General features: G+C 41.6%; 1 protein-coding gene across 3 annotated transcripts in view; it reads right to left on the bottom strand.

Annotated features, from left to right (window-relative positions):
* Positions 1-15,719, bottom strand: part of PDZD2 (PDZ domain containing 2) — a 184,586-nt gene that overhangs the window by 155,921 nt on the left and 12,946 nt on the right. The window contains exon 1 of one of the 3 annotated variants that reach the window (XM_088152776.1): positions 484-788. The exons of the other annotated variants lie outside the window; for them this stretch is intronic. The gene's annotated coding sequence lies outside the window, so the exon portion shown is untranslated. Of the gene's footprint in view, positions 1-483; positions 789-15,719 lie in introns of those variants that run through there. 3 annotated transcript variants of the gene reach the window in all.

Here is a 15,719-nt window from a genome sequence, read left to right as displayed (position 1 = left end):
CTGCTATTGCAGTGCTGCATTGTCTCCACTGAGTTTCCGCTCTGGCACCAAAGGGCACTTTATGAATTCTGATGCACCTTCCCAATTTAATCAAAACAGACCCATCCTGATCGCAAACATTCCTTGCAAAGCCATGACCAGAGCGAAAAGCACGGGTAGGTGCTATCACTCAAACATACAGCTGTAGGAAGGAAGGTAGGAAGCTGAATGTCATCGAACCAACATTCTTAAAAGCCAGCCTAAAACAAGATGGTGCAAATCAGAGCTTTCCAGAGCCATACATAATCCCTAGCCCTAACGAACGAATGGAATAACACTCTCTCTGTTTCGCCAATGATTTTATTTCACCTTTCAGAGAAAAGCACCACTGGCATTTGAGCTGTCATTTTAGTTGCATAACTTTTTAGCTTCCCAATTCATTTAAGCAGAAGCGACCAGATACTTGCCCGTTTCTCTGAGACTTTTGCCATCCGTTACTCCTACCTCTTCTCCTTTCAGGTCCTCCTCGGGGTCTTTCCTTCTCTCCTCCTCCTCCTCTTTGCTTCCCCTGGAATTTCTTTAAGGAGCAGCTGGCATCTCTGGGTAATCCGTGAGAATCCTCTAAGTCTATTAATGAGTTTAATCGCTGGCCGGCCCCCGAGACGAGAGAGGCCACTTAAATGCTCAGGGAGGAGACCCAGCAGCTGGTGCTGCCGCTGGCTTCGCTTCTGCTGGGGGAAGCTCTTTTTCCCCTCAAATGGGTTTGTTTATCCACTGGGGGGAAAATAAAGGTTTCTGGAGCTGCTTCATTGAGTTTCCAGAAGGAAGAGGGCGGGCTTTCCCCTCCCCCTTGATGCTTCTGGCAAATGGAAAACAAATAGTTCTCAACGCGTCCCCGATGCTGCGCTGCCCGTTGCAATGTGCTCAGCTGTCAACGCTGCCCCCCCAAGCCGAGAGATCAGCTGGGGCAGCGCCGTGGGCACAACCTGAGAGGGCTCCCCTGGACAGGTGAAGCTGGCATCTCTCAGGATTGCAGCAGCAGCAGCAGCAGCCGCGAGAAAAGACGGCATTTCAAAACAAACCGAAATAGAAAGGGGAAAGAGAGAATCGCCAGCTGCGCTGTCAAGCTGACAAACATTTTATGGTGGAAAAAGGAAAAGAAAGCGCCCCGATCAGCGTGCCCCTAACGGCTAGCCCATGTTTTTCTGGCATGACGGGATCCTGCATTTCGTAACCCCGAGAAGGCACAGGATGAGGCTGTGGCAGGAAAGGGGCTGAAAGCGACCCTGGAAAGCAATTGTCATAGCAGACCTCCCCCACCCCAGCTGGCTGACAGGGTCTGATCTGACCGCACAGCTCAAGCATTTCCTTTCCACCTTCCCTCCGCACAGTTCCTCCCCTCGCTTCTTCGGCTAACTTCAGCCTGCAGGATCCGTCTGCCAGGGAGGGACGCAGCCTTGGCCCATTCCAGGCTCCCTCCCCTCCTGCTGCAACGACTGAGGCATCTAAGCGGCTTATAGGGCTCCTCCACAGGGCTTCCTGTCTTGACCCAGGAGGCAGCAATGCTCGGTGGCTTTGAGATTTACTACTACTTCAGGCTTGCAAGATGGTTCTCTGGAACTTTTGAGGGCTGTGTAATCTGGGCACGGGCAACCAATTGGCCAGAACAAAGGAACCGGAGCCTCACAAGCTTTCCTAGCATTCACAGCCCGTAACTGCTGTACCACATCCTAGTTCTTCACTGGAGGGACCCAAATTCCCCAAATGGAGGACTGTGGAGTACTAGGACAAAACCTCTGATTCTGGGCCTCCTGCAATCATTTAAGAGCCATGCCCCAACAACTATTTTCAAGAGCCCTGCCCTGTTTCAAACTTCCTGTGAATGAGCTGCGTGAACCTACGGGCTAGATTCACATATCGTATTAAACTACGGTTTGCTTAATCATGGTTTAGTCAATCAGCCGGATCTGTACAAAGTGCCAAGCAATAAAGCATGGCTTAAAAGCCACAATGACTGCATTCATATACCACACTAAGCACAAAAATAAGCAAACCACATGGTTACACAATGCACTGTGCAAGCAGAGTGTAGCCAGAAACAAAACACTGCCTTCGACGTATCTTTGAACTGCGCACTGCGTTTAGTTCTGGCCACTGCACTTTAAGGAAGATGTCAGTCAACAGAGGATGAGAATGGCCAAGGCTACGAAAACAAGTTCAGTGAAGAAAAACAGAAGGAGGGGGCGGGTTTGTCTCCAGGAAAGCAAGGAGGGACATCACGGCACCCTAACAACCAAAGGGCTGTTAATGAAAGGCGGCAGTCAACTGGCTTGCGTGCATGTTTATCTCAAGTAAAATCGATCTAGGACTGTGAGATGCAAAAAACTGGGCCACCAAGAGGTGGTAGCAAAGATCTAAGGATTTCTGCTTCCTGCCACCTTTTGGGAGCCCAGATACGGAAACTCTCTTCTTTTAAACAACGACTGAAGATGCATTAAAGATGCATATTTACCAGACACTTGGATGACAATAATTGCTCCAGGAGCGAGCTGCTTTTCGGTCTACCTTTCAGATTGGTTGGTTTATCTGAACTATTTTTTTTTCCTTTAATCTTCCTGTCTTTTACGATCATTGGTTTGGGGAACTGTTTTTAGATGGATAGCTTTAAGATTGTTTTGCTGTTCTTTTCTGTTCTGTCCTGAGGCCCTCCACAAGAACAATAACGGCATCAGCATTTGTCAAGAACTTTCTAAAATGCATAATTTCAAGCCTAGAAACTGATAATCTGGTGACAAGAGCGATATTTTGGTTTACATGAAACAGAAAAATAGTTCCCCACCGTGAGGAACTTGGAAATAAGTAGACAGCACTTTCCTGCTGATCATTAGAAAAAACTTGCTAACTGTAAGAGCAGTTGACCATGGAATCAATTACCCAGAGAAGTAGGACGTGTTCAGATAGAGGCTAGATAGCCATTTATTCATGGAATTCAATTTAGGCATTGCCCAACTCCAAACCACCTCTTCATTTGGATTCTTGCACTTCTTGCACAAACTTGCACAAATTTCTTGGACAAACCACCTCTTCATTAGGGTTCTTGCAGACTGAACTTGATGGGGGCTGGACCAGATGGTGACAGAGTTTTACCACTTTCTACCTTCTGAAAGGACACGGATTTGCCCTGTGTTTATGCATTTGATGGAATTTTAATCAGCAAATTGCCTACACATCTCTGAAGCAAAGCTGAACATAAATATAAATTGCACAGCTATGTAAGACTAATTTTAGATGCACAGGGCCACTGCCTGTGACAGATCTAAACCATAACCAAGATGAGAACTGGCAGTATCCAACTCTGTTCCTGTTTGGGCAAGATGTCTCAGGGTGCAGAAAGGAGGCTGAATCAGTTGTGCTGTCACCCTAATATAATTAATTCCACTTTATTTCCCCTGGCCCGGCTAGGTATGCAAATACAAGGCCAGAATTCAGCAACAGTTGTTCTCTATAGATGCGCCTATAGTTATTTGTTCTTCCTACCGCTTCAGCTATTCCATAGTCTCCAACAAGACTTGCCGTAAGAGTTCCCTCAGACCTCCAGACCAGGTTATTGAACTTGATGTGGCTCAACTCAATTTCCCACTACATTAAAAGCTGGTGCTGGATTTTCATAGTGCCGGATTTCTACATCTGGTATGATATTAATACATTGCATGCCTGTGCACTGGCTAGATCCACAATTGTCCCTGAGCTGCAGGACCAATGCTACAGGTTGAGGGCATAGTTGGATCATCACCTTCTCGATTTGCCTTCTATCCATTTTCTGCCACATCAAGTAAACTACAGATTTACTGGCATGAATGCTTGAAAGCAGATTTTCTGCATAAGTTTCCACATGAACCAGGAACATGAATCTCAATTTCAGTTTAGAATTCTGCACAATGTCAACACACTTTACTTTCTAATTTCTTACTGTAGATCTTTAGGTCAAAGGTAGGCAGCATGGTACCCATTAACACCAGTGTCCCTGTGGATACCTCCTTTGATATCTACTGGGCTCCATCCCCAACTTTGCTTCATTTTACTTACAGAATCTTTTTATTAAAAAAAAAAAAGTGGTAATTGATGCACTGCAAAGCAAACTGCCAGATTTAGGATCATTATTTACAAGAATACAACTGGGCCCCACAGAGGTCCTGTAGGCATTTTTGGAAAAGAAAGGAAATTAAGACTGCTTGGACATGTTGCACCCATCTGCCCAGAAAAAAAGACAACAATAAACTGGAGTTTTACAAGCCATTCTGGAAGTCATGATGCCTAATCAGGTGTCTTTTGGGGAATGGATGTTTTGGATCTGGTCACATCTGCTTAGTTTGCCATTTTGAGAATACTCATCCTCTTAATGGCAACTATTTTATGAGATATTTTCATAAAACATTCTCCCACAACATTCTCTCAAAAGTCCAGCTAAACCCACTAGACCCCCCAAAGTTGGCTATTCCTGCTGCAGACATAGCAGGAACTTTTGACAGTGTGAAAGAACAATATATCAGATTGCTTAGATCAGTGTTTCTCAACCTTTTTTTGGCCATGGGCCCCTTGTTTTTCTCCTGTGGACCCATGTCCAAGTCCCATTATTGGATATGAACACAGGACAGTAACTGATGCATTTTCTGGGGTCAACAAGACAGTATTTGCAATATGATACACTTTGCTTTTCTGTGGCCCCCTTGGCATGTGCCGGGGCCCCCGGTGACATGCTTTTCACCTGTGGCACCCTTGAAATATCCTCCCCCCCCAGCTGAAAACCACTGGTTTAGATCATTTTTCTCCAATCTGTTACTTCCTGGAAGTGCTGGGCCACAAATCTTACCATCTCCAGCCACCATGCTTTCTGTAGATGATGAGATTTGTCACCTAATACATCTGCAGGATGCCAGATTGAGAAAGGCTGGCTTAAGATAGATTAGTAAAATGTTTGCAGAAGTCCAAAAACTGCTGCTAAATATTAAATAGTGGGCAGACTGTGGTATGAAACTCTATTATGTTCCCTTTGCAATTCTCCTAAGTATCACCAATTAAAGATTCTTAGTTATCAAACACTAACTATAAATACCATAGAATTTCGAATACTGAATTTCTTAGATTTTCAAACAGCAGCCAAATTTGTGCAGAATAATTTTCAGGATAATTGCACCAAGCAGAGGGTGGCAAATTTTTTTTAGCCTAAAAGTTGATCCATACCATTCTCTCAGCACATGAAAATATATTATGTTCTCGCTCCATCGTTATTTAAACATAGAAGAAACTTGTTTGGTTGCATCAGACCTGAAAGAGAACTGCATTTCATTCTCTATTTAGAACAATCCCCTGATAGCCATCTGGAACAGAAAAGCTTAATTTTTGAAAAATATGAAACCAGCTTCAGAACTGGAATGCATTATGGGAGGGAAGAAAGGAGGAGACATACGAAACATTCCCATGGTGCAACATAAATAATGCATTATCATACGTGCATTCTTCGAAAGATCTATTGCCAATGAAGGCTGACAAGAAACAGACACCCAGCAACTTCCTCTTATCTGGACCTCCTGCATCTGGAATTCACTACTTAGAGTCCATGATTCATGTGCCCCATAAGGAGGAGCCAGAGACCATGCATGCAAATGCTCCCAGCTCAAACTTGGAGATCTCCAAAATAAATCTCAGTCTTCACAGTCGTGAACAATCCCGTTGCTTTAAACCCCTGAAGAGTCTTCTCCAACCTGGTGCCCTTCAGATGAGTTAGTCCTCTATAATCCTCAACTAGTATCTTGAAAGGTAGTTGAAAGAGTCAATTAATCATTAGACTCATATAAGGTTGGGCCATATAGCCTTTACTTGTGCATTATGATAAACAAAGGATGGATATGGGGGGTCTCTTCTGGGTTTGGAGGGCTATGGTGTACTCAACCACCACTTTCACTAGTTTTAATTTTGAACAGATCTGGACATGTAATGTATATCCCAGTAAGTTTACTTTTATTCTTTGGAATAAACTAGAAATAAAGGAGAAAGACCTAATTAACGTAGCTCAGCTGGCTGCCATTCTAACCCATCTACAGATATGAGTTAACATACCATGAATCTCCACTGATGATCCTCCTTTTGGAGAAGTGAGAATCAGACCTGTGTCTGCAATGTTCACATCGCACATTAAGGCAGGAGACCACAACCCAAAGGATCCAGCGCTACATGTACTACTCATCCACGTAGCATGCTGCTCTATCCACATAATGTAAACAGGACTGAGGTTTGGAGAAGTTTTGGAGTTTTCATTTTCATTGTGTTATGTCTATTTTAGAATTTGTAATCAGTTTTCCACTTCTGCAATAGTTCTGGTGAATGGTGCAAGCCTTCAGACATTCTCTAACAATTTGGCTTTTACCCCAAGCTCTGGGACAGATCAATGATATGCTCATTTGATGTATTGCTGGTTTTGGTCATGATATGTGTTTCTCCTATCACAAGATGTTCTTTTTTGGTTTTCTGTTGTTTTAGGTACTGTACTGGTCAGTCAGTTCTGAGTTGAAATGATAGATGGGACTTGGTGGCCCTAAGGGCTTCTGGCCACAGGTCCCCCACCTCTATACTAAACCATAAACTAAACATACCAACTGAGTTTACACAAGACACCAGGCTAACGTGTGGTTAGCTAATTAGCGGTATAGCTTGCCATGAAAACACAACCAATAACTCACTTTTGTTCGCTTCTGTTTTGCTACTTAAAAAAAACACTTTGTTCCATTGTTTCTTCAGTTTCTTCCCAATATTTCTGTCACTGAGAATATATATTTTATTCAGTAATAAACTCGCATGTCACATTCTTTGTTCATCTCATACAAAGCTTAGGATTGCAGAAAATAACCTACAGACATTTATTCTCCAAAGAGAAATTTCAACACACGCGAAAAAACTATTTTTTTACTCAGGTTCTGTTTAATGTTAGAAGTAACATACGGAGCACATATAACCAAAGGGATCAAAGAAAAGGTTATATGCTTTTTTCTTTTTCCATCATAGAAAATAGTAATTGTAATTTATGCTTTTCGGGAAAATTTCTTCAGACCACACACATGCACTGCTCTTAAATTTCTGCCTTATATTTATCATCACTAATGAAGGCTTTAACTTGAATTACTTTAAACATGCCAGGATTCATGGGACAGGCTTCATTTCCATTGAGAAAACATGAAAAAAGAAGGTCTTCAATATCCACTGTGGGCCAAGCGCCCCATTGCATGGATGGGAATCCCTATATGGCTTTTCCTCTGTTTCCCAGTGAAACTGAGAGTATTATTTGGGTACTAATTTGACTGTTCCACCCCCATCAATGTCCATATCGGTCTGCTATGAATTTCTCCCATCAGAAGTAAAGAAAGTAGTAAATTAGATTTTTCCAGCCTATGGGATTCCCCTCTACTTCCTGTTCTCGCTCTCTGCTGACACCTAGATCGCAATCTCCTTGAGGCAACAAAGACTTCTAGGTATTACTTTAATCCATCCAGTGACACTTATAAAAAGCTAGAAAAATCTAGCTGAAATACACACAGTGATACAAAGAATTTTAAAGAAAGTGCAACGTTCAGCTGCAACCAGAACTCTTCTTGCTGGGATTAGTAGACAGACAACTAGAAAAGACTTATGGACAATTGTTTTTGTACATAGTAACTGCAGCGAGATTATTATATGCACCATGATGGAAAGACTCTGAAATACCCACAAATGAGGAGTAGCTGGTGAAGATGACAGAATTTGCTGAGATGGCAAAATTGACTTGTTTGATTAGAAAAAAGACAATAACTACATTTGTGAGTGACTGGAAACCCTTTAGGGACTTTCTGCTGAAAACACAAAAAAATGAACTTGTGATTTATGGGTATGATTATTAGAAAGGGTAGAATATGGAAAGAAGGGATTCATGATATAACTTTAGAGAGGATAAAATATAAATGCATTTATAAACTGCATTTTCTTTACTATAAAGAAGTAGCTTCTGATCCTTACAAAAGATCAGAAGTTACTTCTTTATACCTTTCCTTTTTCTTTCTCTTTCATTTCTTTTCTATTTACTTATCACTTTTCTTTTACTTGTTTTTTTAATTTGTATTGATTTTACTTTGTAAAAAAACTTCTTTAATAAAAATTAAGAAATAATAATCCATCAGTATCCATGCTCTTATCCGTCCACCAGGCAATTCCAAACTGATTTTCTTCATATTTATTTATAAATATTCATTATTAAGCCCCTATAAAAGTAACAGTCTGAAAACAAACTGAAGGAGATTCACCCACTGTTGCATATTGGGCAATCAAAAGTGTGTTGGCCCAGCAGTACAGAGGTGTACTCCATAGAGATACAGGCCATAGTAGCCTTCTCCAATGTTATCCTACAGAGGCACAGAACTTCACCTCCAGGATGGGAATAGGTTGGAGAAGACTACCCTATGTGCATATGGATATGTAAACTACAGTGGTACCTTGGGTTACAAATTTAATCCGTTCCGTGACTCTGGTCGCAACCCGATTTGTTCGCAACCCGAAGCAAATTTTCCCATAAGGTTCAATGTAATTGATGGCTGGTGTGGGTCTTCCGGGCTGTGTGGCCGTGGTCTTGAAGTTTTGTTTCCTAACGTTTCGCCAGCACCTGTGACCGGCATCTTCAGAGTGCAGGAGCACAGACAGGAGCAGTTCTCTCTGTGCCCAGGGTGATGTGACCCTTTTTGTGGGTATTTATAGAGATCTGAGTGGGGGGGAAGGAAGGGGGGGGGAGATTGGGGGTGTGTGGGTGGGGTTGGGTTACTGAGTGGCTGCTTGTTTTGGTGTCAGCATCACCCTGGGCACAGAGAGAACTGCTCCTGTCTGTGCTCCTGCACTCTGAAGATGCCGGTCACAGGTGCTGGCGAAACGTTAGGAAACAAAACTTCAAGACCACGGCCACACAGCCCGGAAGGCCCACACCAGCCATCGTATGCCAGCCGTGAAAGCCTTCGACAATACATTCAATGTAATTACCGTTAATCCGTTCCGGCGTCCGCGGACCACGCGTCAAGGGCGGAAAAACGGCCGCGGACCACGCGGCAGGGCGGAAAAACGGCCGCGGACCACGCAGCAGGGCGGAAAAATGGCCGCGGACCACGTGGCACGGGCAGAAAAATGGCCGCGGACCACGTGGCATGGGCGGAAAATGGCCACGGATCCGGTTCGTACCCCAAGGCGGAGTTTGCAAACCGAGGTAAATTTTTGCGGCCGGAGCTGGTCGCAACCCGAAAAGTTCGTAAGCAGAGGTATTCGTAACCCGAGGTACCACTGTATATTCAAGTGCTATATGCTTAAATAGTCTCCTTTTCAGTTCCAAAAGCTACCTTTTGAACGGTCACTTACTAATGCTTCAAGGTTTCTGCTCACATCAGATATGAGGATCGTATTGTATGGGTTTGAGTTGATTACTTGCTCTGGTAGTAAACTGGGGCATTTTTCAGAGGCTGAATTTAATGTACAAGAAAAAATGGTGCTTGAATTTTTCCCACCTAGGATGCCCTCCTGCTTCCCACACATATACCTATCCATATTTCAGAATGATCCACCCCCTTTTGACATGCAAGAACATAACACTGAATTTGAAGTCCAAGACTATTTATTTTTATTTATTTATTTATTAAATTTTTCAGCCGCCCATAAAACATTAATTAAAAACATTACTAAAAAGGAGAAGGAGAGTCCAAGAGGATGAAAAATCTGAGGCTGAAGACAGAAGGCCTCTATGGGGCTAGCCATCCCCATGCTTGAGGTATTCCCTCAATAGCCCTGGGTCACTAATTTCTGCTAAAATAATAATGAGGATTCTGTTTATGCAAACATCTACAGCTACCTCTTCCAATTATAAAAAAAAAAAAAAAACTACCATTTTTCAGATTTCTCTGTTACTCAACAGGCAACATTCAGTTGCTACCAGTGACTTTTTGATCTGTATACTTGCAGTTACTCCCTTGTAAGGAATCACCTCCAAAACCTTTTTCCTAGGCTGAGCGGTTTCTACTGAATACATTCAGTCAGTTTTATTGTCTCTTTCTCTCTCTCACTCACTGGTACACATATTCCATCACAAAAGACAAGAGTTTTCAAGAAGATTGCATGTTTTCTTTTTCTCATCATTCTTCCACTTCATTTCTAGAAATTAAATACTGTTTCCCAAGTCACTTGCAAGGTTAGAATTCATAGTTAAGAGTAGTTTCTCTCACTCAAATCAGCCAACTTTCTTCCAACATCTCATTTCTCACTCCTACTTTTCTCTTGGTCCACACCTCTGAACTCCCAAGGAAAACAAAATGCATACTGCTTCTCCCTCCTCACTAGGGTCTAGAGCAGTATTTCTCAACCTTGACAACTATAAGATGTGTGAACGTCAACTCCCATAATTCCCAACCAGCATGCTATTTGATCAAGGTTAAAACAAGGGTTTTTTAACCATGATCAAATAAACCAACTTTATATTCCTTCCTTTTACTTCTAACAGTCTTAATCTTTGGTTCATTCAAATATTGTCATAGGATTTGATTTCTCTTCATTTCTTCTTTGTCCCACCACACAGAGTTCTTCAAGACTTTAACAATCCTCTTTTGTTAATCCAGTAGGAAAAAGGTCTCTCTCTTGGTTTGTCATTTGTATTTCCTTTTTAAATTTTAAAGCTTCAGCCAGGTTCTTTTGTAGATCCAATGAAACATCCTTTCCTAAGTTATTCTCTTGGCCTGTCACTTTCCACTTTTGATACCATCTCTGTCTTATCAGCTAAAATTTGTTCTACATCTGTCATTTCTTCAATGCCAAATTTTGGACATATAGGTTGTCCTCGACTTACAACCACAATTGGGACCGGAACTTCTGTCACTAAATGAAGTGGTTGTTAAGTGAGTTGCACCTGATTTTACTACCTTTTTCTGCCATGGTTGTTAAGCAAATCACTGTGGTCATTAAGCAAATCATGCAGTCACTAAGTGAATCTGGATTCTCCCATTGACTTTGTCAGAAGCCCCCTGGGAAGGTTGCAAACGGCAATCATGTGACCCCAGGATGCTACAACCATCGTAAATACAAGCTGATTGCCAAGCATCCGAATTTTGATCACGAGTGCAGGGATGCTGCAACAGTTGTAAGGACCAGTTCATAAGTCACTTTTTTCAGCACCGTCATAACTTCAAATGGTTGTTAAACAAACAGTTGTAAGTTGAGGACTACCTGTAGCCTATCCATAGAAGCAGACACTATTATTGACATTGTTGATATTGTGGCTACTAATTTCTTACTCCATTCTTCAAAAGTCTCCTTTAGTATTTTCATTGTTATAACATTTTGCAACATTTTACAGAGTTGTAAATCTTTCCTCTACCTAAAAACCTTAGTCCCCTCTAGTGTCCAGTTTTTGAACTCATGTAATTGCTTATCTTTGTTTTGTCTTGTAAAAACCAAAACAGAATCTATTTCCCACGAGAAGCTGTTTGTTCTTTATAATTAATTCCAGAACCTTATTGTGAAAGTTTCAATATTCCAATTTTATCTGAACCCTTAATCTGTTATAACTTTCTTAGATCAAAATCTTATTTAGCTTTTTGCTGTTTATTTCAAATTCTTTCAGTTCCTAAGCTTATAATTAATTTTTCTTTTGTTCAGAGTTGAAAATAAGCTCACCCGATGAAGACTTTTCAAATTTGTTGTTCTGAAGGTCTCTAATAGCTTTAAGATGGTTAATAGGCAATTTCCTAAAGTGATTAGAAAGTGAGGTTTGCAAACTTAGTGTCCTTTAAAAGTCTCCACCATGGCTGTGAGCAAGATGGCTAATCCCATCGTCTCCCAGCGCTCAAACCCTCAGAAAACTGCTGTCCTCAGAAATTGCTTATCATGAGGAGCAGACACCCAGAGCACATGTGGGTGATCTCCCATCCTCTCCTTATCTGACTTATCTGACTCCTTATCTGAAGAACCAGTCTAGTTGCCAGTTCTTCGGTCTTGGCTGTAATCATTGCTCGACTTTTGCAGAGCTGAATTCAGTTTACCATACCTCCCCTGGAAGTCTTGCTTCCTCCATTTTTTTTTCATGAAAAAGCACACTATTCAATATGCAGAGTTAAACTCGGCCACTTGGTCTATGGAATAAAGCAGCATGGACATATATTTTATAAATGTTCCTCTCATCTCCAAAGTGCTGGCAGGAGCTCCAGTGTCACTTGAAGTCCAGCTTGACAACAAATATAGAGTCAGATATGAGGATACTGTCTAGAACAGCCAATGATTTGTTGCATGTTGTGGGGAAGAGAAAAGAGAATACAGTGGTACCTCTACTTACGAACGCCCCTACTTACGAATTTTTCGAGATACGACCAGCTCTGGCCCCAAAAATTTACCTCTACTTACGAACTTGCCTCTATTTACAAACCGGATCCGTGGCCATTTTCCCTGGTGCCACGCAGTCGCGGCTTCCTGTGGGCGAGATCGCGGTAGCAAGGAGATGTTCGGTGAGGCTTGTGGTGTGTTTTGTGGCGTTTGGAAGGTTTTTGTGGCGTTTGGAAGGTTTTTGAGGTTTAAAAATAAAATGCATGTTTCAGAACTGTTTAGCCGTATTTACATTGAACCTTATGGGGGAAATTTACCTCGGGGTGTGACCAAATTCGGAGGGTGGATTAGCCGTATTTACATTGAACCTTATGGGGAAATTTGCCTCATGGTGCGACCAAATTCGGAGGGCGGAACGGATTAACCGTATTTACACTGAACCTTATGGGAAACTTTACCTCGACTTGAGACCAACTTGAGTTGCAGACAGAGTCATGGAACGGATTAAGTTCGTAACTAGAGGTACCACTGTATTATACACGCCATCTTGAATTGTACAACTAAAAGTAGAATATAAATCAAATAATTAAATGTAATAAGTAAGCAATAAAAAGAGCACCCAGATCAAGACCAGAAGCTAAGGAAAAACATAGTTCTGTATTTAGAAACACTGGGGAAGCACATTTTTTTTTTTAAAAATTAGCTCACTGAGGGGAATCGAGGCTCCCCATACAAACAAAAGAAATGCATTAAGTCCAAATAACTAAGGGTGTTCAGGGTTGTATCTCTTAACTAAGAGCCCCCTCTCCAAAACTTCCACATGGAAGTGATGGGAAGTTCAAATATATCTTATGCTACAGCAACCTCCTTGATGCCTTACTTACATGCTAGGACTACAAGTCCCAGAGTTCATAGCACCCATGATCATTGTTCAGCCTACTTTTAGGCTCCATAAATAGTGCAGAACCTTAAAGGGGTATATTGGGCCACTGGATTTAGTATTCTAGTAATCTGACCCTCAATTCCTGCCATGTACAATATCTGTCCTGATCAGTGGGAGCTAAAGTGGAAAGGAACATCTGCAAATGTGCAGTGAACAGTGCTAATTTAAAGCAGTGACAGTAGTAGTTTTCAAGCCTTCTTTATTGAACAGTTTGAGTGCATTATGCGTTAAAAACCTCTGGCTGATTCTGAAGGTCTTGCCATCTGAATTCCATAATTCTTTGGCATCGAATCTAAATCTCTTTCACTGTCACTTTCACTGCAATGTAAGTAATGAGTGATTGAATTCCATGACCCTCTAACCACATTATCCAGTTTTATTTAAATGATAAATTTATGATTCAGAGTTTCCTGCTTTCCTGAACCCTGGGCTTATTTCCTAAACATTCAACTCCACTCTATCAAAAGGAAACATGTGCCAACACATTTGCTTCCTCCCTCCCACCTCAAGCTGTAAAGTCCAACTCTGTGGCTGAAATTAAATTGTACGAAGTTCCACCAGCCATCTACTCTGGGGAAAGGGTCAAGATACAAGTAAAGGCAAGATCAAGGCACACAAACTCCTCAAAACAGATGATATCTGAAGCATTCCTCAAACCAGGCTTTTTAGCTTTAGGAAAAAGAGACAACCACTGTCTGCTTCCACAAATAAGCTAATGCTCCTAGATTATGATAATAAGGTGACTCCATCTTCTAGGAAGCAAGATTCTCATTTGATGGAAATCTGCCTTTCTCTCTTGCCTAATATTTGCACCCTGACTCACCCCAGTGTTTACAACAGAAAGATTAAAACACATTAAAAAATTAGTTGGCCTAGTTGAGAATCAGAGAAACTGGCCAAGCTTGGCATCCTTCTGATATTTTAGTCCACTAAGTGAGAACATGACATCTATTCCATCCAACTCTGTGCATTTTGGATATCACATAGTGTGATCCCTAGACTGATGCAGTAGAGCTGCAAATGTGATTGGCATTACTGGAAACTTCAGAGCAAATTAATCCATGAGTCATTCTTCTGAAACCCATGTTCTTTGGCTCATTGTAGACAAAAGCGACAAAGCACACACATTTTTACTCCCAGCTGCCATTTCCCATTTATTTCAGGGTTAGAAACAACCCTAAAATCAAGGGAAATTACACATGGAAATATTCTCTTCAACTGAAGTGAAAGAAAACACTTCTGAATAGGAGAAGCTCTATGAACATCAAAGCACGTACAGTGCTTTTGGGTCACTCTGATGGAACATTTTCAAAAGCTGCGAGGCTTCAAACCAGGATCTTTTGCATTTGTGTGCCACAGTTCTGTGTGGTCTCATTGCAGTTGTTCTCTGTGTGAAACATCTCTTAGGCGATTTAAAGCCCTGAACAAACATTCTCACCCAAGGTGATCACTAAACCCTTCTGAAAATGAAAGCTTGTTGCTTCAATCAAGTCTTAACCAAGCAATTAATATTCCCACATTCTGGTATCCTTTGATTGCTCTTCAGGTTTGACCTTCATCTTATTCTTCATCCCCACCTTTCAGTGTATATCTGTCTCTCTTGGTTCATACCCATTCTGGACTACTGACACGTCCCATGTTTCCTGGTTCCTGGGGCTTACTTGCTATCCACAGCTCAACCCAGCTAAACTTAAAAAAATATTGAGAGGAAATGAATAACAAAACTTTCTACTACTGTACTGTATTCTTTCAAAAAGGTGGGGGGGGGAGGGCAGGAAATATATTTTGTATATTGGCAGCAAATAAGCATATTTGATATATTTGCTGCAAATACACAAAATATATTTAAGACAATTTCAGACCATTCCATTGCATTCTTTTGTGGCAGTTATCACAAGAAAACAAGATCAGACATCTACCCTGAAAGATGCAGGATGCTCCTTAATTCTGAAGCAGAAGGTCCTCTGAAGCCACTAGAGGGAGACGTAGTCACGGAGACTACCAGCTTCTTACATCAGATGGTGCTTGCTCCTACAAAAGGCTGAATGAATGTAAAGCCTGAGCATGTGCATGTGGGCATGACAGTGAGTGTGTAGATAAGGGGAGGTAGATCCTCAACTCAATTCTGCATGGAGATTTCCAAAAATGTAAGCTCCTCCTTCCCCTGCAAATCAGAAATTCAGAGGTCATATTCAAATCTTTTGAATAAAGTGCCAGGTTAGGAAAGAAGTGTCAACTTTTTGCAAGCTTGTTCATTATCAGTGATACCATTTTAACAATTCAATGTGTGCTGAAGCATATCCTGCAATTCTGGCAACCCATCCATCAAACTTTTGCATTGCTACAGGCATAAATATCTCCTGAAACATATGCTATCTACAATTGCTTAATATTCATGCTTGGCACCAGCAGGGTATCAGGTGCTTTAGAAAAC

Source organism: Python bivittatus, unplaced genomic scaffold (genome assembly GCF_059951505.1).
Source record: "Python bivittatus isolate LINGU-HERP-01145 unplaced genomic scaffold, Pbiv_v1 ctg000570_np1212, whole genome shotgun sequence".
In the NCBI taxonomy this organism is placed as follows: domain Eukaryota; kingdom Metazoa; phylum Chordata; class Lepidosauria; order Squamata; family Pythonidae; genus Python; species Python bivittatus.
This window is presented reverse-complemented; position numbering and strand designations above follow the sequence as displayed.